This window comes from Aplysia californica, unplaced genomic scaffold (genome assembly GCF_000002075.1).
Source record: "Aplysia californica isolate F4 #8 unplaced genomic scaffold, AplCal3.0 scaffold00958, whole genome shotgun sequence".
Classification (NCBI taxonomy): Eukaryota; Metazoa; Mollusca; class Gastropoda; order Aplysiida; family Aplysiidae; genus Aplysia; species Aplysia californica.
The window spans coordinates 48,599-56,834 of NW_004798228.1; the positions used below are offsets into that span (position 1 = coordinate 48,599).

General features: G+C 41.5%; 1 protein-coding gene across 1 annotated transcript in view; it reads right to left on the bottom strand.

Moving 5' to 3' along the window:
• Positions 1-8,236, bottom strand: part of LOC101858901 (hybrid signal transduction histidine kinase I) — a 15,592-nt gene that overhangs the window by 6,659 nt on the left and 697 nt on the right. The gene's annotated exons all lie outside the window — the stretch shown is intronic.

Consider the following 8,236-nt stretch of genomic DNA (forward strand, 5'->3'; position numbering starts at 1 on the left):
AAAAAAACACCCCACTACCACCACCAACAACAACAAAACCAACACAAACACCACCATCCCCCCACCTCCCAAAAATATATACTTTAAAAAAAACAACAACAAAAAACCCCGCAAAGGAGGAAGTGGGAAATGGTAATTGTCTTGAAAAGGTGGTCGTTTGACCTGGTTCGATCGAAAATCGACATAATAATTCAGATTAATCAGAAAGTGGACTTCGACGATTGCCTGTCATGCAGAGCCAGTCTAGCCCGAGAGGGATAATACATGTATAACAGTTCAGCACACAGACGGATATGGCACTAACATGACCAAAATTGAGTTGGTAGTGCCATAAAACACTTACTCAATCAACCAATCATTAGATGGAGATAGATCTACCCGATTTTATAGACGTCCCAACCGAACCTAAGAATCGAACACACGGTTTCTGCGTGTGATGGCCAAGAGCTGTTGCTATCGTTCGCCACTCAACAGAGTCCCATAGACATTATACACTGACTCCTCCCTCCCCCCTTCCTTCCCTCCCCCCTTCCTTCCTTCCTCCTTCCTTCCCTCCTCCCATCCTTCCTTCCCTCCTCCCTCCTTCCTTCCCTCCCTCCTTCCCTCCCTCACCTAACTATATTGGTAAAGACTGACTCTTCCCTCCCTCCCTCCCTCTCTCTCATCCTCATCTAAACGGTATTGATAAAGACTGACTCCTCCCTCCCTCCCTCACTCCCTCCCTCCTTCCCTCCCTCCCTCCCTGACTCATCTAACAGTATCGGTAAAGACTAACACTCCCCTCCTTCCCTCCCTCCTTCCTTCCCCTAACGGTATTGATAAAGACTGACCCCTCCCCTAAAAATATTTCAAAGACTAACTCCTCCCTCACTCACTTAAAAGTATTGGTAAAGACTAACTCCTCCCTCCCTCCCTCATTCACTCACCTAACGGTATTGATAAAAACTGACCCCTCCCTCCCTCCCTCCCCTAAAAGTATTTCAAAGACTGACCCCCTCACTCCCCCCTCATCTAACGGTATTTATAAACACAAACTGCCCCCCCTCCCCCGCACACCGACCCACTTCCTCACCCCCTTTCTCACCTTGCGGTATTGACAAAGGGCGGCGGTACACCTCAGTTCCCTTAATAATAGATCAAACGTGGACAGATCGCCGGTACTTTGATTATTGGTGTGTGTTGAAAGTTATGGATGTTTTCGGATGAATAATTGATGCAGCCGAACCATCGATCATGTCATGTTACAAGTAATGGCCACACCGGTATCCTTGCTGTAGCGGTTAGGTGATTCACTGTCACACGCAGGAGACCCGAGTTCGATTCCTGAGTGGGGAGAACATTTTTAAAGCGTATCTCTGTCGGTCTTTCTGCTGGTGTGTAGTACCCTTCTAAGCCCGGGTTGGCCCTAACAGGTAAGGTTTTAACCCCGCTTCCTTATAATGATTGAAATTATGAATTGTGCTAACGGGAATGTAAAAACACCAGTATTAAAACAAACAAACAAACAGACAGATAAATAGACATTCAAACAAACAACCCTCCTCCCCAAAAAATACTCCCCAACCACCTTAAAAAAGACACCCAAAATATTTTTTAAAATCACCCAAAAACAAAACCAAATTTAATGGATCCTGGCCTTTTGTTTTGACGCAAAAGTCGCACCATGTGCCTGACTAACTTCGTGCATCATCATCATCATCATCATCATCATCATCATCATCATCATCATCATCATCATCATCATCATCATCATCATCATCATCAATGCCTTTCTCGCCCTGGATCAGGGTATAGTCCAAAAACAAACACTTTTCACCTTTCCCTATCCTATGATAGCCTCTTGATGTTATTTTATGACTTCGCGTATTCAAGCAGAATTGTTGCTGGATTGTTAGATAGAGAGATAGAGAGATAGAGAGACACACAGAGAGAGAGAGAGAGAGAGAGAGAGAGAGAGAGAGAGAGAGAGAGAGATGGAAGAAAGAGAAGAAGAAAATTTGTAAACCAAACAGATAACCCAAGTTTAAGAAGGCATTATTAGGGGGATTCAAACCAACACCCACCACATCACAACCAAAAAAACGAAAACAATAGAAAAAAATATATATATAAGTCGCTGAATACCGTTAGAATTGGACTGCGTTAAGGTTTAATCGTACATTATAGTGATAGAACAAAAGATCCTCCATTCCAGGCTAGAAATGTTTTAACCCTATCCGTACATCGTGTTTTACTATCGTATCCCTACGACGTGTGTAACTCGGTGCCACCAATAAACCCTATCTGTACGTCGTGTTTTACTATCGTATACATACGACGTAGGGAACTCTGTGCCAAAGAGGAAATTTACTCGTAAATTCAATCGGTACGCTTTGCATAGCAGCTTGCCAAAATGATTTTTTGAGAAACACTGAAAGTTTCAAAGAGATCTTCGTACTAGAAATTTTCTAAAATGCGAAGAATAGAACCCCCGGGGTACAACAGGACCCCCAGGGCGTACGGATAGATAAGATATTATTATGTCTCTTTCTTTTTTTTCATGTGCTTTACTGCGCTCGCAACTGCATAAGGTCATATGAGCGCGCGGGACACATTAAACATTTTCAGTTGGTAAGAAATTTGGAATGTAGCCCGGGTGGCGGAAGAAGCTTATTCTTATCGATTTTGGACCACCAAGAGATCTTTAAGGCGCGCAACTTGTACACGGAACCTCCGAGATTTTTCGCCCTTGTCCGAGAAGGCTAGGTGCAGATCTTTCCTTCCAGAAGATCAGGGGTGAGGCTGAAAGACAGCAGTAAGAAGGAGCCAAGGAGTAGCAGTAGAAAGGCTGCAGAAAGAGTCAGAAGCCCAGGAACAGGGGGCAAAGGAGGTGAGGGGTTGGGGGCAGAAAGTGGAGACGAAAACAGACGACAGAACATTGCTAGAGAGCAGGAAAAGAGGTGAAAGGAGACAATTTAAGAGAAGACAATTTTTCCACCTGGACTTTTTAATGAGAGGCGAACACCTTAACCCCTTATAGGCTACGAGAGCCCCCCAGATATGGCTGCTATAATGTAGGGAGGACATAATTGCATGCTAAGACTGAGATACAATTCGGAGATGGCCTCAGCTTCAAATTCTTAAGGAATTACTTGAATGAAAACTTTTTAAAAAACTGAACGGTCTACAGATACATGTAGATAGATAGATAGATAGATAGATAGATAGATAGATAGATAGATAGATAGATAGAAATGGAAAAACAGGTCATTCACACGACGTTTCTGAACTCGATAAATCAAAGGTCAACGCCTTCTTTCTGTCTACATCAATAGGTAATGTGGTGGAATTGCATAAAATACAGATATTCTTGCCAAAGCGCTTAGAAAGGCCCTTGGGAATACCCAGTAAAATGTTTCTTAAAAGTTGGGATGGATTGTCTTCCTCACGCTAATCTTAAACTGCTTACCATCCATTTCCTTTCGCGAGAAGTCTATAAGCTCGTGTGGGGAAATAATATTGGCTGTGGGGTTTTGTTGATAGAAATGAGGTCGGTCGAGTGACTAAAGTGAATCGTGTCTGAAGTTTGAATGGGATAATTGTTGTACTGTGTCTCTCGTCTGTCTGTCTGTCTGTCTGTCTGTCCGTCTGTCCGCCTGTCTGTCCGTCTTGTCTGTCCGTCTGTCTCTTCTTCTTCTCTTCTTCTTCTTCTTCTTCTTCTTCTTCTTCTTCTTCTTCTTCTTCTTCTTCTTTTAATAAAGTTTTCACAACTTTTGCTATAATTGTTTCTTCCTCCTATTACTTCAGTTGCTATCCGCAGAAAACCATCTTACGAAGTTTACGGAATCCCACCCATAGTCTGGATACGCCCTGGAAGGAAAAGTGAAAGCTGAAAGCAATGTTCTCCCAAAACATCCTAAATTAATTATTTCGATTCGTTCCAATTGCACTCAAATAATTTTTAACTCAATTAGGACGTGCATTTCTGGCTATTCTACATTGCTCGTCGAAGTCTCATCGTTTTGGAGCAGAACTTAGTTGTTCATACATTTTATTTTTTAGTTCTGTCTTCTTTATAAGCAACTTATAAAGTCAGTAGTTTTAGTAGAGGTTTTACGGCGCTCGCAACTGCATAAAGTCATATGAGCTCCAAGGGGTTGATGTCAAAAGAGAAGTCCTTGCCTTACAGGGAATCAGACTTACTCTGCTCACCTCTCTAGCTTCAACAGCACAAAGTCTACTTCGACTATCAAGGCAACCCGGAAATAGCGGGTCACAAGAGTGTGACAAATATACAAAAGAAGTAGAGGAAAATGACAATAGTAAGGATTAGGAAGGAAAAAGCAGCAGTTCCTTGTTGTAGTTCAGGCACAGCTATGAGCATGACAGTGTTGGATCAGCCCATTTACAATTCTACAGTGCATTAGAACGAGAAATGTCCCCCCTCTGGGAATGGCCTAAAGACACTTCAGTCAGTGGCACGGTACTGCCCCGGGGGTTTATAAAGTCAGATGACAACCTGACAATATCTGTGGAATAATACTTTATATAAGTTCTTGTTTCTGGTCTGTGTGTATTGGGTTCGAAATATCTCATAACAATTACTTTGGTCTGCTGCCAATTTGACAAAATATTTATTAGTCCGCCACGCCCTTAAAGAGTTAACCAGGCTTAATAGAAGCGTAGAAGGTGCAGTGTCCATGATGTTTACACCTCTCTGAATTGAAATACTACTGTTAAAAAACACAAAACAGACAAACAAACAAACCAAAACGTAGAAGAACCTAAACCTGCCAACCACATAAAGTTCCATAACTAGAGAGATGATAGGAAAATCCTTACCATAAATTTTAATGTGTTGAAGTTCAATGAACTATGCGCATTACGAAACGCCCTATTGTTTTGATCCCACATTCAATGTACGGTCTCTGTGGAGTGGGGTGAAACAGAAGAGGCTCTTTCTGGGAAATCCGGTCATAAAACTGGTCTCTAAGAGACAGCTGAAGCCTCATTCTTTGTTCATTCAGGGATGGATCAATAGTCCACCCCCCCCCCAAAAAAAAGTAAGAAAAAAGACACACAAAAAAGACCCCAAAACTGTAAAATTCCTTCTGAGTCTAAAAGGTCAATAGCCTGTTATGTTGGGCAGACATATTATTAATTTCCTGCTGTGGTGCATGTGAGAACGACGTGCTCAAACATTTTACATCGATTTTTAAACTCAATCGGGTCTCACTCACAGTCTCAGAACCCGCACAGACACAGACAAGAATGTGGCACAAGTGAAAGATGTTTTGTGAACACCGAAATAGTCCATTAGGCGTTCACGACGCTAATTCGAACATTAATTTATTCTCTGACCTCATTTTACAGAACACCGAGCACGCAAAACATGGTTGTAAAGGACTAAAAGCATACAGCATTTGGACACACCAGCGCACGTCACCACCCAACTCTCCTAGGGGAGACAGAGAACGTGCCAGTTGTTTTTGGATAAACGCGAGGATGATGAGTTCTTCATTTAAGAATGTTTGGTTCAGCGATGAAGCTTATTTTGATCTGAACGGGTATGTATGTTTATTTGAGAAGCAAAACCAAAAAAAGGGTCGTGTTACTTGGGGTTGATCAAGGCCTGATGAAGTTCTCAAGAAGTAAGAAAGATCTCCGAATTCTGAAAGCCAAGATATGGATGGCAATGGATCACAATAAAGACATTAATGGCCTCTTTTGATTTATGGATGAGGACGAGATCACTGTGTTGTCACGGTGCTGTCACTGTGTTGTCACTGTGTTGTCACTGTGTTGTCACTGTGTTGTCACTGTGTTGTTTCTGTGCTGTCACTTTCACTGCTGATAAGTGCTTGAGAACTCTTTCCAAATTCTGGAAAACTTTAGGAGTAATTCTGTTTTACTGACAGGATGGCACCACGCCTCATACACCGGTGAGAATCCTTTCGTGGGAAGAGTTCTATAAGGATGCCAGAGATGTCTACTTTTGTGAGTCGTCGGGGTGATATCAAGCTCTCGTCAAAACAATGAAATAGAAGAAGAAGAAATCGGCATATTTCCGCTGGTTCGGCAATTTCTATCGATGTTTTATTTTGTGACTCAACATATTTTATGTTCTTTTAGAAACATGTTATTCCTATGTGGATTTTACTGAAACACATTTATAAAAGCCACCCAGAAAAAAATTGCTGTTTCCAAGGACTCTCAAGCTTTGGAAATCATCAAACTTTGGCGGCCATTTTCTAGCTAATTTTACATCTGAAACCAGACGTGAACGCTAAAAATTGCATGTTTTATTATTTAAATTTTGCTTTTATTCAACGCGCATAACTCATTCAATATGACGAGTGCACATTTTTTTCTGAGTTTTCATGAGTTGGTTTTATCATTCATTCTTTGATGGACATAATATTTATTTTGGAACATCTGGCAGATATCGATTTTTTTCCCACTTCGCTTCAAAAAACATTCAGCCGAATATCACTAAAGAAAAAAAAATTCTGTCAGAAAGTTTTTGTTTCCATTGTATTTTTATTAAAAGACTCATTGTGGTCATTGTCGTAGCTTTTGTTGTAGGTTAGGGTTTTTTTCTACTTGTATATAAATACAGTTTGTGCGCTCGTCGTATCATTGGCTGTGTGACATTTATTCAGAAAACGCAATAAGTAGAGCTTTACAGGAGACACCCACGCGTACTTCCCCCCTTTCTCTCTCTCTCTCTCTCTCTCTCTCTCTCTCTCTCTCTCTCTCTCTCTCTCTCTCTCTCTCTCTCTCTCTCTCTATCTATCTATCTATCTATCTATCGTCTCTCTGCAGCGTCTGTAGCTCGTTCTCTCTGTCTCTCTCTCTCTTTCTCTCTCTCTCTCTCTCTCTCTCTGTCTCTCTGTCTCTCTCTCTCACTCGTTGATTTCTGGATTTTCGATGCACCATTAAGTTTGTTTGTTTCTTGTATTTTGCTGTATATCCACTCACAATTCTTTTTCAATACCACCACCACCACCCACCCACCCCCCTTTAAAAAAAACATTAAAAGAACAACAAAAGGCAAAAAGACCCCCCCCCAAAAAAAAACCAAAAAAAAAAAAAACCCACCACCAAAACAAACCCCTGACACACTACTCTACTACTACAAACTCCACTACATGCGAACAAACATGTACCCACAGAGAAAAAAAAAAGAAAGAAAGTAAGGTTAGTCGAGAGAAGATAGATAGATAGATTGTAGACCAAGAGATAGACAGACAGACAGACAGACAGACAGACAGACAGACAGACAGACTGACAGACAGACAGACAGACAGACAGACAGACAGACAGACAGACAGACAGACAGATAGGAAGACAGACAGACAGACAGACAGACAGACAGACAGACAGACAGACAGGGGATTGGGTTTGGGGGGAGGAGGGGGGAGAGAAGAGATTCATAAAAGATATAAACATTATGATCCAAATACTTTTTCGTAACTCCACAAACATCTTCCTAACTTTCAAGAATTGACAAGATCCACGACCTACAGTTTAATTACACTTGCTCAGGTACAAGAACACTAAGAAGAAAACTGAAATGATGGCGGAAAAACGTATTCGTGCGTATTCGTGCTTAGATCTATCTAAAACAGGAGTTACATTTTAACCCTGTCCGTACGTCGTGTTTTACTATCGTACCCATACGACGTGGGGAAATCGGTGCCACCACTTTCCAAAGAGGAAATTTACTCGTTAATCCGATCCCTTTGCTTAACATTTCAGTCTGTCAAAATGGTTTTGAGAGAAATACTGAAAATTTAAAAGAGGTCTTCGTACAAGATAGAAGTATTCTAAATTAACGTGGAGAATACAACCCCGGGGGTACAAAATGACCCCAGGGCGCACGGATAGTGTTAAATGGACAAAACCGGATGGTTACATCAACGTCTTTATAGAACAATGTAGCATCCTTAACAAACAAATGTTGTGTATAATCAATTAATGTCGTGAGCTGTACGTCGTAACAACTTGGTGGATGAACCCCCCCCCCCCTCTCTCTCTCTCTCTCTCTCTCTCTCTCTCTCTCTCTCTCTCTCTCTCTCTCTCTCTCTCTCTCTCTTTCTCTTTCTCTCTCTCATTCTTTCTCTCTCAATCTCTCTCTTTCTCTCCCCTCACTCTCTCACAGACACACACACACACACACACACACAAAAATAGTGACAGTGCTAGTGAGCGCATACCTATCTATACTAATAACTGTATCTTATTTTTTTGTTCC